Genomic DNA, 17,567 nt, shown 5'->3' with positions numbered 1-17,567 from the left:
AGATCGGTCGATTTTTAGCCAAAATAATCTAAACGAGAAATGAAGATATCATTAATAGGAGTTAAACGATAAAAAGACAGTCGAAAACGGAGTTCGTATGCGAAAGATATGGATGAAGCTTAGTCTCTACTCTTCAAGCGCGATGAATTCGATGCATATTTGTAAATCTGAGATAAAATAACAATTAGCCGACAAAGTCTAAATGAAAGTTGTAGTACTCGTAAATACGAACGTGTGGATATAAAGAACGACGACAATAGAGCTTGTATGAGAAAGATATGGATGAAACTTAGTCTCTACTCTTCAAGCACGACGAATTCGATACAGTTTTGTAAATCTGAGCTATAATGAGAATTAGCCGAAAGTGATCCTGCCCTCTAGTGTTTCATGTCTGGCCCGTGTCTGTACATAGTGGGTGAAGAGTATTATTTAACACTTATATAATAGTAATAATAGCTAGAATATTAATTAGTCTCGGTAAAACGTTAGACTAAACTCTAGTGGTAATGGTAATAGGTTTTATCGAAGGAAATTGTTTTAAAGTAAACGTAGTGATGTCCAAGAACCACGTCACCACCTTATCAAATGAGTGCATAGTTACTTTCATCTTACAAATAGATATGAATTATTTAATATAAATTACGTGTTGTGCAGTGGCGGATTCAGAACATTTTCATAGGGGTGACACTAATTTTTTTTTTCCCAAATAAATCTATATTAGTAGTGTCACTCGTGTTTTAAGCCGGTGCACCCAATAGAAAAAACATTAATTTTTTTTTGCACTACGTGCCGGCGTCGGAGCAGTGGCCCGGGACCCCTGGGGCACCCCTAAGGTCCGCCACTGGTGCTGTGAGTGCATAGTTACTTTCATCTTACACATAGATATGAAGTATTTAATATAAATTACGTGTTGTTAGTGCATGGTTACTTTCATCTTACACATAGATACGAAGTATTTAGTATAAATTGCGTGTTGTGAGTGCATAGTTACTTTCATCTTACACATAGATATGAAGTATTTTATATAAATTACGTGCTATGTGTGCATATTATCTGAATACTTGTTGTCTATGCTAGATGAATGATTTTATACATTCTTCAAATGAATTAAATTGTATATGTATTTTATATCTACAAAATATGTTGGGTAAAACATGGGTAGATGAAATATGATTCAGATGATGAGATGGGAGATGTATGACCATGAGATAAGGGTGAGAGGTGAACAATGAGAGAAGTCTTTTACCCCAAATGATGGACCCGTCATCTAGCAGCGTATGGATGACAACCACGGACTATTCTAGACAGTCCAGTGGAACACTAGCAGGCTTGCAACCTGTAGGTGTTGTTAACGATGTGTTCACCCGGTGTACTCTAAACCTTGGCGACTATGCTGACTTAGTGCCTAAACCTTGGCGATCATGCAGACTTCATGCGTAAACCTTGGTGACTATGCAGACTTAATACCTAAACCCTGGCGACTATGCGGACTTAGTGTCTGTTGTATAAACCCTGGCGACTGTGCAGACTTAGTGCCTAAACCCGGTGACGATGGACATCGTGCCAATTCTTTAGGATAATCCTTAGGAATAAATGAACGAGGAATAGTTGATTTTAAGGGTAGATCCTTAAGAGTAAATAAGATAACGGGGATGGGTAATTGGGTTGATTAATTTTTTTGAAGATTAAACATAATAATTATAGTACTATGGGTTGAAAACCCTATGTACTCACCAGGTTTCCCAACCTGACCCACTCAGTTTATTTATATCACAGACGTTGATATGAAGTCACATTATACTGAGAGATTAAGGAGATATAAATTACTAGTTATAATGAATGTAAGTTCTGTTTATGCTTATGTTTCTATATTGATGATGACATCGCAAATGTTTTAAAATGAATAAAAATACATTTCTTCTGAAATGCTTTGATAACGTATTTATCATGTTTTACTAGGAACAAATTCTGCAAAATTTTTATTAAAAGAGGTACTCTGATTTTTATAAAGCATAAACAAAATCGGTCTTTTCTGGCCGTGAAAATGGGGATGTCACATTTTCTATATCACTTCAACGTACTTTCGGGATTTCACATAACTAATTTAGGGGTACATACAACCATAGAAAACTTTATGGAATTTCTCATAATAGCAACATACTTTAAAAATTCTAATTAACCCTATTCAAATTGAAAATAAAACCACATACCTTATTACTATTATCACAAATAACAACGTTTATTGAAGAACCCCTCTTGGAATGCTAGCCCCAATAGTGCGGAAGCCTCTAATAAATCACACCTAAGCCCTAGGATAACCCTAGGATCAAAATAAGAGAGAGGATAGGAGAATTTCGAAATTTCCTTGTGTTGTGTAGGGTTCTTGAGTGTTATAGAGATCCTTATTTATAGTTGTAGGAAACCATATTTGAATTCAAGATAATAATATTATATTGCAATATAAATTCACTTTCCTTATCAACCAAGGAGGCTTCTAGAAGCCCTTCAAAGGCACCTCAAAATTGTCCCATCCTAAGGAGGTTCTAGAATGCTTCATTGTTCAACTTTTAAACAATTGCACTCTAACCCTTAGACCCATTAATTGAATTTAATTAATCCAGACTAATTGAATAAATTAACTATAATTAATTCTTAATTAATTACTTCTATTTCTAATTAATATATTAATACAATAATATATTTAAAAATCATTTATCTCTCTCTTATTATCAATCCGGGCCATTTCATGGTTGTGAGGGCGGCCCAAAAAGGATTTTACTATTATTCAAACAATTATAGCAATTTAGTAAAGACCTTAGACACCCTAATCCAACAAGATGATCATTATAATTGCATGAACTTTGTATTTAGTTATTTATGATCGTTGAATAGTTAAATCTAGAGATAGAACGAATCCTAGGATTAGGTGGTAAAAATTAGTAATTATAATTATGTTAACGAGCATTAGTTATCAATATTATGTGGTTGATTTATTGTCTTGATCATGGATAAGAAAATCACTAGATCTTATCATTCATTGTCTAAATAAATATTTAAATCAATTTAGTGTTCACTTGTTGCATGACTATTGTAATAGTAAATCATAAATTGATAAACACTAGGAAATCGGAAAAAGATAACTAGTAACCTTAGAATTCGGTAACCAACTAAATAATCAATTGCATAGAAAACAACAATAGGATAAAGGTGCTTTGAAGCTAAATGAAAGTGCTCATTAATCTTGGTTCAAACCATTTTTGTTTTGTTTGTTTTAGTCAATGTAATTATAGTTTAATTGTTTGTTCACAATATAAGTTTTTCTAAACTTGCAAAATCAGATAACTCATACCCCCTAATTTACAGTATTTTTATTAGTTTAATTAGCAGCAATAGTTTTAGTTAGAATTATACCCATTTCCCTTGTTATCGACACCATTTCTTATATTTACTATAATATTACACGACTAGATGCATTGTCAATTGTGCTTTGGCTGGTTTGAATTTGTAGTATTATAAATTTAAAACTATTAGTGCATAAAAACACATCAAAAGCTTGTGGGTTTAGTTGGATGTGCGGCAATTAGACGTCTATTTTTCTATTTAGGAATTCCATTTAGAGAAAATATGAACCATGTCAATCCTTGGAAGGGTATCTTGGATAAATTTATGTCTAAGTTCTTTACTTGTAAAAACGAAGACTTTATCCACGGGTGGCACATTAACTGTCATTAAAGAGGTTTTGGGTAGTTTAGCAATTTACCATATGTCCCTGGTCAAAGTGTCTATATCAATATTAAACAAGTTGGAAGCCCATAGAGCTTGTTTTTTCGGGTAGACATTATGAACATAAAATTTTATGGTTTAGACGTAAAAAGCTATGGCAAGTAAGAACAGTGAGGGCTTAGATTCGGTAGTCTTTTTTTTTTTTTTTTTTTTTTTTTTTTTTTTTTTTTTTGTTGTTCAAATGGAGATAACATTTTTTAAAAAGTTACATGAATGGTCACTATGTTTTAGGATAATTTGCATATTTGGTCTCAAACTTATTTTTTTTTAACTCATAAGGTCCTTATTGTTTGTTTTTGTTACATGTTTGGTCTCTATCTTACCTAAAAAGACTATTTTGACATTGATTTTTTAATTTATTTAAATAAACACACATCCAATCCCACCCCCTCACCTTACCTTAAATACCCCACCATTTTTCTCTATTTAAATAATAGTCTTTTTAGGTAAGACATGGACCAAGCGCGTAACAAAAACAAACAATAGGGAACAAGCGCATAACAAAAATAAACAGTAGGGACCTTCCGAGTTAAAAAAATAAGTTAGGGACCAAACGTGAAAAGTACCCTAAATCATTGGGATCATTCGTGTAATTTACTCTTTTTAAAAGATAACGATGCTCCGAGTGTTTGAGTTATTAAATCTTTTCACGTGGATTATGTCCTTTTCTGAAATGATGCTCTCTTAAATATTCATTCGGGATTGTAGGTGAATATTGTTCAAAGAATACCTCACTTATGTTTGAGTGGTTTAGACATAAATGAATTTTGTAGCATCAAACTAAGGAATGGCTTGCATACTAGGTTTTAGAGTGATGTTTGGTTTGGGGATTTAGTGCTTAAACATTAACTCCCTAGATGAGTTGACTTGGATTTAAATCATGACTGTTTGGTTACAAATCATTTGGAGGTGAAGATGTGGTTTGGTTTTTCGTAAAAAGATCACCTCGACGTGGAGTGGAGGAGGAGCAATGGAACTCTTTGGTTACTTGAATTCATAGTTTTAGCCTCTCTGATTATTGTGATCGTCTCAGGTGATCTCTAGACACATCAAAATTATTTTTGGTCGCATAGACCAAGTAGGTTGATTTACCTAATTTTACTATGGTTCAAAGGAAATGATTTGATAGGGTCATTGTCACTACTTTTCGGGTTTTCTAAAAAGTTTCACAGCAATGCTCTACTTGGAACGGTATAGCTTAAGTAGTTGATCAGTTTAATGATGTTTTTTCGTACTTTTGGTTAAGTAATATGCACAAAAGCTGTAATGCTAAATTGGATGAGTGGTTAAAGAGTCTTGTTGTTGAGATATATTGTTATTTCTTGATATTATTATTTCTTAACTTGAAAAGGAAAAAACATGAAGTATAGATCTAACTTGGCATGGTAAGTGCAAGTTTAAAGTGAAAATTATTATTGAAATAATGGTTGTTGAGTATTTGATCAGAAATTGGAGGATGATGCAACAATATACGAAAGATGGAGGTTATGGGAGCTAACTTGTGGAGTTGTTGGACAAATTGAAGAAGTCTAATAATCAGAGGGTTATATCATAATATTTGGAGTATAAATTGATGCGGAACAGTTAGGGTTTAAAGATATAAACACACTCTGGCAAGAAATATTATTTATTTAACTGTATTCCATACATAAATCGTCTCTTCTCATATTCTTTCTGTGTATAGTTGTAACCTTTAAGGTTTTTATATACCTAGTCGTTCTTAGTTTCATATGAACTCTTGAGTGATTAGAATAGTATTGAGAGTAGTTTAGGTGGTTTGTAGTGAAAAATTTTCTTTTAAAAAGTATGTGAAAAAAAAATTTGATTCTTTGATTCAATAAGAATTGATTATGCTGAAAATTAGCTATTGAGTTTCTTCACACTTGCTCTCATTTGTATGACTTTATTATTTTTTATACTAGCTCCTTGCTACTTTTTATTTAGTAGTCATTCCAAAAAAATATATCATAAACTAATACTCATATAACCTTCACATTAACATAACTAAAAAAATTAAGAAAATACGATTCACGTATATGTTTTTATTAAAATTTATGGCTAGTTGTTTCGTTTTAGTTTTTTTTTTTATATTAAAAATAGGTCTATAGTATGTAATTTTGGTTTGATAGGGTGAGATCTAGATGCGGGAAGTGCTTTCCTTGTAATCAAACAATTCTTTATGTATTTTATCCTTTGATTTTGTAAAGCCTTTTAGAAGAGAAGCCTTTGTTGGGTGTGGTTTTAAGAAATTTCTATTTTCTTTATATATTATTTTCTATCTTGATCACAAAGTTTTTTTATTAAAAGAATAGTGGCTATTATTAAGAAACAGTGAACATTATTTAACATTAGTGAACATTATTTAACATTATGTGTAATGAATATATATTTTTAATCAGTGTGTACGTGTATGACTAGGTTCAACTGTGGATGAATATCTATTGTGTCGAAGTGTGTGAACAATGCTATTGTATGAGAATGACTACGAGAATAAATAGTTTGTTAATGTAAATACGTTCAACCTGACACAATTACCGTAATTATCATGCATTCTCACTAATTCTTATTTATTTTTGTTCTCACACATCGTTTTTCACTTATTTTCATTCTTACAGAATACGATTATCAATAACACATTCTGACAAAATGAGAATCATAAAAAAGTCTAAAATATCCTTATAGACGTTTTAATTAGTGAGAATGTAATGTCCCAAAAATACCAACACAAATTGTCTTTTTTGAAACTTCAAATCCATACACCTTTTTTTTCCCAAGACCAATCAGAGTAAAATGTATTTTTCAAACATCATAATAAAACAATAACAATTAGTTGGGAAAAGCCATCAAAAGATGTTGTGCAGTCAAGTCGGGCCCTTCCCTTTAGAACTGGAAGTACCGGAAAATGGTTAAACCACAAAACCATAAGCACAAAGCTTAGTTTGTTCTCCAAAATACCACATACCAATCCCCACCTACATATAGGGCCACACCCTCATATCGGGCCCATCTATCATACATACAGGCCCAACCAACATACAAACAGGCGTGTCCCAACATGCAAACGGTCCCAGCCCAACATATAAAAGGGTCCATCCCAACATACTAACGGGCGCAACCCAACATACAAGAGGGCCCACCCATCATACAAATGAAAGAGTCACAAAGACAACTAGCATCCTACACAATATAGTGAGAAGACTCACCTCTCGGACGTAGTCAGCAGCTAATAGCTCTCACAGCCAAACGAATGAGTGCTAAACACCTCCTAATAAACCACACAATGCAAACCCTTAGTCTACCTTCCAAAACTAGCAAATTAACATAAAGTCAACCCAGGTAAAAAGTCAACAGTCAATAGTCAAAATACCCATTAGTTGACTTCCTCATAGTCACCAGTCCTTGGCCACATCGTGGCTAACGAACTCAGTCCCGAACCACAACTCAGTCATGGACTACTCAATCGGTGGTCACCACGATGTGGCCCCTCCTTGGCCACCTCATGGACATGTCAGGAGAAAGTAGTTGAAGTGTCTTCAATTGCCACATTGTGACACTCTCCATGTCATGTCATGGCTACCAACTAGGAACATTTTAATGGATTGAGACCTTAATCTATTAAATCTTCAACTCCTAGTTTCCAGACAGCTTCTAAGGACTCTAGAGGCTCATAAAAATGTCAAATTTATGGACATCCATGACCCATGGATGTCCTTGACCCAATCTAGGTCAAAAGGCAAGAATATGACCTAAAACTCATGCAAAGCTCCCAAATCCCAGCCACATTTTAGATCTAAAAGATATAAGGCTTAAAGGACCTTGATGAGCCATAAAGATGCAAAGTTTATCTAATTCCAACATACAAACTCCTCTTATGGACTAAAAATACAAAGAAAGCAAGATCTACAAGGAAAGAATCATAAGTTAGGAGCTTTAAGTCTTACAAAAGGTTCAAAGAATGATCCAAGGATGGAATAGAGTGGCTTGCTTGAACCTTGGTCCAGAACCTTCTTCTTTTTCTTCATAAAAGTGTACCAAAGAGCACCAAAATAAGTCAAAACTCTCAATGGGAGGCTGGGGTTTCGTGATAGAGAGTTGGAGGATGAAGAAAATACCCAAATTCTTGGGGTATGATACTTAAATATGAGAGAAACCCTAAAATTATGGGCTTGGACCAGAACAACTACCATGCCGTAGCCATCCTACCGCTATGCCATGACAATCATCAAATGGACACGTTACAATTAATTCATTCCACGTCGTGGGCATCCATGCACCATGTCGTGACATAGAGTTTTTCCCCAAAACCCCATCTTTGATCCTGCTAAATCTTAAGCTAAACCAATCTAGAAAACAAATGTTACAGAGAATATGAGATAATGACAATAGTTATCTGAGGTTGAACGTATTCACATCAACAAACAACATACTTTCTTAGTCATTCTCAAAGATTAACATTGTCCACACGTCCGCACAGTAGATGTCCATCCACATTTGAACCAAGTCATATATATATATATATATATATATATATATATATATATATATATGGTTTTTTTGAACAAAGTAAATTTATAGAGGTTTGGATTCCTACTTAGAATAGACTTTTGTTTAGAGAAGTAAAATGGAGTCGATTGTTTATACTTCTTGTCTTGTCCGGTTCATGTGGAGCTAGATTGTTGTATCTCAAATTTACTTCGTTTGAATGATGGACGACAAGTTGTCTGACCCCCTTTAGTCTGAAACTGATAGTTAAACAAATTGTTATATGTTTTTTGTGCCATGGACTCGGGAGAAAACTCTGATGCCAAAGTTAGTAAAAAAGATAGGGAAAATCGATGTTGTATTTGAGAATGGCTTAGATTATATAACTCTGAGGTGTTAACATCAGATCACTTTTATACCTTATTTCCTAGGGAATTGGAGATGAAGACGGGTTGAGCATGTCCTCATCTTATCATCATCCGTGCTCTCCTAAGCTGAGGGTACATAAGCAACATATGATAAGTGTAGCCAGTCTAGTCATCTTGAATACCCAAGATTCGCTTCCATCCTTTGGGTTATTACAGGATGTCGTGTATCATTTCCCACATTCCCTTTATTTGATATCTTTAATCATTCATTTACAACATTCTTAATCGTTCATGGACTTCGGCCGTAATGTCCCTGGCTTGACAAGTGATAAGTATGTTGCATCAGATGCCTAGTCTTTGGTAATTTAGTCCTCAATCTGGTCTTAATGTATCCGGTTTGGCATTGTCTTTCCCGGATCAGCCTCATCATGTTCGGTTCGGCCTTTCCAAATGGGTTGTACCTCATCAAGTCCCCTAAGTTTGAATTATTTTTAATGATTCGAATTTGAGGTGTTATCCTTAGGGTCCGAGTGCAATTAAGGGTAACAGATAAGTTCATATGAAGAATCAAGCAATTGATTTGACTACTACCATTTTTCAAATTATCATTGTTTATCGAGTAGCCTTTGCTTCAAGATTTTGAACCTATCCCCTTATTTATCGGGCATGATCGAGTCGTTGGTTCCCACTTATTCTCTTCCACCGATTTCCTTCTTCTTCCCTTCTGCTTGCTTGCTTCATTTCCGTTTCTCCATGGAAAAAGATGGTCGCTCTATTCATATTATTTCATCTTCTATGACCCAAAAACTGCTAGATGATTTCATCAAATCTTACAACATTGACCCTCAATTTAAGTCCATACTTCCTCTGGTGAACCAATTGATGATAGATCCTCCTTCGGGCTACATGGGTGTTTACACCATCTTCTTTAGATCCGGTCTTCGCCTTCGTGCTTTTGATTTTCTAAATTCCACCCTGAATCACTACAAGCTTCATATTTCTCAAATCGGACCTAATGGATTCAACAAGATTATGTGTCTCGTGATTCTAAACAAATCCCTAAACATTATTTTGACCTTATCAGTGTTTCACCATTTTTATGTAATGATGGTGAACAATGAAAGGGTATTATTTTCCTTCTGCCATAGCTCCACTGAAATCTGTGACAATTTGCTCTTTTCCTTAAGAAATGGAAACCTGATTTCTTTTTTTTGTGGATGCTTCTGCATTTGGTCTTCCTGTTCATCTTGAAGACCCCTTATTCGTGAACATGACTCTACCCCTGAGCTTAGCCATGAAGAACAATCTGCCATTAATCATCTCACGGTGAATTTCATTAAGTGGGCCAAACCTGATGATTCAACCCTTGAACTTGCCAGATTAGGCGGTGTTGCTTATGTCAACGATAGACTCTCTAATCCCATGCTTCGTGGTCAAGGGTGTTACCGGCTCGAATGTCTTCACCATAAGCGTCTTGTTTCTTCCTCTAAGTACGATGAAGGTCCTACACCACAATCAGTCGCTTCAACCGATGTCGATCCTAATTTGGAATTCGAGCCGAGCATTGATTCTCAAACTCGTGACCATGATGGAGCCAATACTATGGCCTCATCTCCCCCCTCCCTCAAGAAGGTAGAAAAATGAAAGTCTTCATGGCAAGCCTCCTACCAAGCCTTCAAAATGTTCGTCCAAGCGAAAGAGGAGGGCAACAATGCTTAATAATGAAACCATATCCGAGGATTTATGCATTAACCTTGCTAGTAATCCTTCGAGCGTATCTTCCCCCTAACTTACTCATACAGTTCGTCTTTCTAAACTTTCCACTCGTTTGAATATCGATGGTGACGGTGAGGGTATAACCCCATGTGATTCTACAAATAATATTGATTGCTCAACTCTGGAGGCCACTATCGAGTCGTCCGGGCTACATGAGTGCCCCATTCATTTTAACTTGGAGACAACCGAAGCCACCACAGAATCCTTCCCGCTTATTACTCATATTCTACTGTCAAACCCATCCAACAAGTTCCTTTAACTACTCTAACTCCAACCCTAAATCCCGCTTTATCAACTGACTGTCTGGTAACAGCCTTAGCACCGCTGACTTACAAGATCCTTCATGTGATGTCTCCACTTAAGAAAGGTGTGTCCAAGTGAGCTTTTCAAGAGAAGCTATTTGGCATCTGTACCTTGATGCCGACTACCACTTCCATGACCCCTCTGGATGTGATTGAACCTGTCTTCAGAGTTCTTAGTGTCTCTGCTTCCGATACTATTGATATCGAGGCTTTAATATCTTCGGCTGATAACACACCTCTCGACACTCCTTCCGAGGGTATTCTTGTGACTAGTGCTACTCCATATGGTTCAAATATTATGAAATTTGGTAAGTGTAATCATGTTTTTTCCTTTCGCATTGGTATTACCATTCTTTATTGATTTTTTTTATGTATGTAGATTGTATTCCATTGAAAAATCAAGATCCTCCTCCTACTTTGATGTCTCTTTCTTCTCTTTCTTAATCCTTATACCTCTTCTAGCTTGGCCAATAAGCCTATTCATGGTAATATGATTTATGAAGAAGGAATAGACATAGCTCGTTCCTACATCCTTGAAGGCTTGCGTTGGATAAACGAAGTTTCACTACACAGGAAGGCTCATGCTTCTGCGGCCGTTGTGAATAACATGGAATTTGACAATATTTTAGATTGCATGGACAAACTGTGATCAAATTATCATGTCTTGGACAGGGAGAAGATAGAGCTAATGCAAGAGAATATCGATTTATCTTCTACCAACAAACAATGGACACTTGAGTTGGCTGAATCAGCTAGAGTTCGTTGTAACATTCTATTTCAAGAAGTTTCTTAATTCGAGATTGTACACAATAAAGGGATCAAGTAAAGGCCTTGGGCTTCATGAGAATAAGGGTTAGACCCTATTGGATAATTATAATATTGGTTTTGCGATCCAACCCCTTGGTTTGTGTTTTGGAGTAAAAAAGGTAAAACGGTAAAAGTGATGTTTTAGACTTATTTCTTTGAATAAGGATTTTAGTTTGGTATGTTTTAAGTTAAAATTAACTAGATAAGAATATGGGGGCTGTTCAATAACTTTCCTTACATATAAAGAATGCTAAAATCAGAGTTGAAACGAATAAGTTATAGTTGTTTGAAATTAAGCTGGAAGAAGAGATTCTGGTAGTTCGTTGGACATACACAAGGAGTACGTTGGGTGCACTAGGCTAAGGATTCGTGTGTTTAGGGAATTAAAATGGGCATATTTTTAGGTACATTTGGTGTATCGTTGCAGAGTGAAAACTCTATTTTCATTGTTTTGAGCCCCATTTAAGGACTCTAACACCTTGGGGTCCTTCTTAACATCAGCCTCCACTTACTTGAGCCTCAAACTCGAAACCCTATCCCCTAGAACAAATCTTGAGCACTTCTATATGTTTTGAGTGCATTTTGGAAGAAAAATAAGTTCAAGCTTGTTGATTGTTGAAGCTCAAGCTTGTGGATCCAAAGCCTACATTGCTTTTCTCAACTCCAGAAGGTATAAAGCTTGAATCTTGATAATGCATTTGTTAGATCTAGATAGTCTTGGGTATTATGAGCTTTTTGGTCACTTTAGTGCATAAAATTTAGATCTTCAATATTTGTGACCATGTTATGGATAAATTTTGAAACTTTATCCATCTAAACATCATATTGATTCAGATATAACGGTTTGAGACTTGGACTTAATGGATTAAGTTGAGAAAGATGCATTTTCGTCCCTTTGACACTTAAAGACTAGATCCTGGTTGTTTGGACCATCCTAATGGATAAAGTTAGAAACTTTATCCATCATGGAGCTATTAAGAACTATAAAAATTAGATCTTGGTCCTTATATCCCTTCCACGAAAGCGTCGTGATATCTTAGTGGATTATTAAGTTAGGGTTTTAACTTTTGGGACTTTTCTAGCCATGGAAAGTCATCAAGATGGAAACTTTATAACCTAAGTCGATGTTTTGACTCTAGATCTGAGTTTGGATGGAAAGGACTTAAGGAATAATCACTTAAAAAGGAGGGTGTCCTAACATAGCACATTGCCCGTACCAAGGGGCACGATGTGCATACCTGGTCAAGATCTCGTGTTTTGGTCAAGGATGTACTAATCCGAGTGTAATTACTGAGTATGCTTATCATACTCAGTCGGTTTGACTTTTTTTTGGCTTTTTGACTTTGACCTTTGAGCAAGGGTTAACCAAGTTTGACCTAAGGGCATTTTGCATAATTCGAGTAGTAGTTGAGTTTTAGGTCACTATTAATTGTATTGGTGCTGATAGAGAGTTTTTGGTGCAGTGATCTGTGCAACTATTATTCAGACTGTGGAGGTGAGTCTTCTCACTATACTTATAGGTCGAAGGCCTCAATTACAACCCACTGGATTGTGGTTGTAGAATGGTAGCCATCTTTGTGACTCTTAAATGTATAATTGGGTTCAAATATACCCCAAGGCTGGGCCCGTTATTGTATGTTGGGTTGAAATATACCTCAGGGTTGGGCCCATTATTCTATGTTGGGTTGAAATATACCCCATGGCTTGACCCATTATTATATGTTGGCTTGAAATATACCCTAGGGTTGGGCCTATTATTGTATGTTGGGTTGAAATACACCTCAGGGTCGGGTCCTAGGGCAAGGCCCCTGTAGATTTATTCCGCACTAAATATTTATGAAGTACTTTGATGTTTTGAGAAATTTGTTATTCTGATCTTCTTTGAGATAATGAATGAATGGTTTTGACTTACTTAAAAAATGATTTTTTACTCGGTATTTTTGGGGCATTTCAAGTTTGTATCAGAGCCTTGGTAAGAGAGATCCGGGCACACACTTGGGTGTATTTGAACTCAAACTGAGGATATATGAAATCTTCTAAAAAGAAAAATAAATTTCCAAGAAGGTTTTTGAGAAAAAAGGGGTGTGATGCGGGCAATCAGCTGAGCTAAAGTAAGTATTTCCCAAAATACCCATACATTTGTTATACTTATTGTTTTGGTATGAATATACGGCAATTGAATGCTAGATTCGGGTTAAGGATCTACTCAGGATAGCATGATAGAATGTCAGGAGATGTGCCTGCATATGCCTGTTGAGTAAGCTTTTGGATAATCATGCTAGTATGGATTTCAGATGTTGGATAAAATGGCTTGATTTGTGATGCTTTGTAGCCTAAGAGGAATCAGATGTTATAGCAGATTTGGAACCTATGTTGGTGGAATTAATTGCTTGGTGTATGCTTTAAAAAGTTGTATAGGATTAGGATCATATAGCCTGAGAAGGACTAATTTGGCCCTATTTTCTATTCCATGTCTGTTTAAGGGATTGGGGTACAATCATTCTTTCAATAGTTATATGTGATCTTGTTTTATGTACAATTTGCATGAATAATGCAACCGACAGTGTTAGTGGAACTTCTTAGCATCGTAGTAGGAAGTGAGCTGGAGGATGCCTTTATGTTTTAGGATGTTATTGCCTGAATGTTGCTTGATTTGTGCTTTGTGAGACTCATATTGATGTCAGTTAACTATTGTGTGAATATGTTAAGTTACCTGCAATAAATGTTAAATAATTTTAGAGTGACTTAATTGGCCCTATTGCATAGCTCTTTTCTGATTCCAACCATTGTAGGGTTTGGCCTTTTATCCGAAAGATTATTTAAGGTTTGTTCCATGTAATTATATTCATAAAGTAGTTAGCTGATATTAGTAGGGGTTCTTTAGTAGCTGATGGCAGGGTGATGTTAGAATCCTAGTGGAGCCTAGGAAGTTCCTTAGAAGAATTGATATATTGTTTAGAGTGGGTATTCATTTGAGAACGAGTATATGTGGTTGGATCGGTCGGTAGTGGACACGAGTAGTTACTTAGAGGATTCGAAACGATCCTTGAGGAAAGTACGGATAGGTGTGGAAGGTAGTATTGGGTCCGTACTACTGAAACCACAGGATCCACATTCAAGATGAGGAAAAATTCTGGAGATTCTAAGAAGTTGATTGAGAGTAAATTGTATGGTTTGGCACCATGATTCATTCAAATGTGTTTCCGTTGTATTTCGTTTATCGGTTATGGATGTCCAGGTAGTGGATGGGTTTGGTGATTGTTTGGGCCTCAATGAGCTTGTCAGTTTGGGTTTTAATGGTGCATACCTAGGTGAGTTAGTTGGTTTGGAGGTCTCGGGGTCCTTGCGCTAGGTAGTGGAAATTGAGTCACGAGTCTCAAGAAGGAAGCGATTGTGATGATCGGCTTGAGGATTGCAGCAGGAGGTTTAGTGATTGGCATATGGATTAGGATGTTGTTATCCATTTTAGGGGTTATGTGCTTCTAGCTTTTCATGTTTCGAAGAGAGAGAGAGAGAGAGAGAGAGAGAGAGAGAGAGAGAGAGAGAGAGAGAGACAAAGAGAAAGAGAAAAAGAGAGAGAATGAGATACATAGAGAAAGTGAGAGAGAGAGAGAGAGAGAGGAGAGAGATAGAGAGAGAGAGAGAGAGAAAGAAACATGTGATTTTCAAATTAGGGATGTATACCCAACATGCGCTAGATGGTTACGGTTTTGGAGGCAAGCATGGAATTGTAGGAATGCACAAGAAGATTGCTTTGAGAAGAGATCAAGACTCTGCTTTCTTTGAATTTAGATAGGTCAGGTGCTAGTTTATTGTTTTAGATGATCAAGGGAGGTGAACTCGAAACAAAAACTTTTGTTGTCTATGAGGTATCCTGATTAAGAAAATTATGTTTCTTGTAATTATGAATAATGCACATGCCAAATTGTTTGCTGGGGATTTATAGGCGAGACGTTTGGTAGTTTAATTGTTTCCAGATAAAGAATCGGAGCTATGAATCGGCAACCAAAATTATAACTTGTACATATGCATGGTATTCTTGGTGTTAGGGGCAGTTATGCTTGGGAAAATTTCTAGGTCTTCATCTAATATTGGTGATCTCTTTGAGTTTGCATGGTCCTTATCTAGAAGATCATCATGTGTTGTGTTATATATCTTGGATTAGGTGTCTAAGCCTATTACTATATTTGGTATGTACTTGATTTGATTATGAGCATGGTCCTTTTGGGTTGCCTTCACTCATGCAACTTGACAGGATGACAAGTAGAGAGAGAGTAGGATTTATTGTATGAATAATAAATTGGTACTCAAAATGATTTTATTAATATATTACAAGATTAATGTATTATATGGAAATCATATTATTATATAGTGATTAATCAGAAATTAATTTGATATTAATTTTGGGATTAAAGGAACTGATTAATAGTTGAGGGACTGTTGTGCAAATCATTGATAGCTACATAACTGGGCTGGTGGACTCTATAGAGTGGAGTGGACGAAATCCTATAGGGAGGCCTTATATAATATTGTCCAAAGGCTTTAAAGAGGGAGTCCATGGGCTGCTTGTTTCCTAAGAAAGGAATTAGGGTTTCTAGCTGAAAACCCTAGCAGCCACAACTATTTAAAGACCCTTCACCTATGGATTTCGGCAATATGCATTCTAAGAAGAACCCTGACCGATTTTCCTTACCTCTCCTTCTCATCCTTTGCATTGAGTGTTTGTGACTCCATTAGAGGTGCAACACTTGGGGCAATAAGCTTTCAAAGGTCAAGGTGATCGTGTTATTGCTACATAACAAGGTAATGATCAAACCGTAATTTATATGTCAATTTCGAATTGTGTATGCTAGTTTTAAGGTTTATTGCTTTAGTATTCAATGTGCATGTTCAATAAAGAAAAACTTAGATCCCAAGCATTAGGGTTGCATGTACACCATAGGAATGTTGTAGTGCTCATAACCCATCAGTGGTATCAGAGCCTAGGATGTTTTTCAATTGAATTGGTGCAAGATTAAAATGCCAAAGTACAAGAAATCAAAAAAAATTGATGTCTGGGAGCCAGACTCTACGAGTCCATCATAGGACTCGACAAGTTGGGTGAAGTCGACGAGTTGAATCGTCTGGTGCCAAATTTTTTGATTTTTTGGTCAGATTTTGATTTGGATAATTACCATAACTAGTTTTTAATGCCTAAATTCGATTTTTCTTATTGGTATGTGATATCCTTATCAAAATTAGTGGATTTGGTTAAATATGGATGATATAAGAATACTTTGATTCAAAGATTTAACCTAGTAATTTTGAAAAGTTTTAAATTACACCCTCTTAGTTTTGTAGTTTAAATTTGAAATTAAAAGTTTTAGTTTTTGGAAATTTAAATGGTTAAACCCAAGAATTTTGAAAAGTTTCAAAAGTGCACCTCATGGTTTTATAATTTAAAATTTGATTAAATAGCTTTAATTTTGAAATCTTAAATTTTGAACCTTGGTATTTTGAATAGTTTTAAAATACACCCTCTTAGATTTTATTAATAAGACTAATTAAGTGTTTAATTAAAATAGAGAATTAATAAATCCATAATATGGTTTAAATTTAATTAAATTAAGAGTTTAATTTATTAAAAGATTAAACCACCTAGCATTTTAAAAGTTTAAACTACACCCTTATATTATATAAAATTAAAAGTCTAATATATTATATATGTATAAGTAAAAAGTCAGTCTTACCGTTAGTAGGCCTCATTCATGAAGCTGGTCTATAAGGGTTGTTTAAGGAAGCGGTCTGTAAAATGACCGCCATTGGGTATCCACTCTTACCCACCGCACTCTTGACTAGTGGAGGGTCGTTAGCCAAACTGGTAGGATAGGACACAAAGCTCTCATTAAAAGTATAATGAACATACAAAATAACTAAACCTTTATAAATTCCCAATCTTAGTTACTTTAGGAACATGTAAAAATGATGCTATTCCATGAAATTGCACTTTGCACCTTGCCAAGTCGTTAATGGAGCATGTGTTGTTAACCGACACACTAACTTGAACAAA

Source organism: Lactuca serriola, chromosome 8 (genome assembly GCF_051521515.1).
Source record: "Lactuca serriola cultivar US96UC23 chromosome 8, Lser_US96UC23_V15, whole genome shotgun sequence".
Lineage (NCBI taxonomy): Eukaryota > Viridiplantae > Streptophyta > Magnoliopsida > Asterales > Asteraceae > Lactuca > Lactuca serriola.
The sequence above is the reverse complement of the archived record's forward strand: the minus strand, read 5'-3'. Positions refer to the sequence as shown.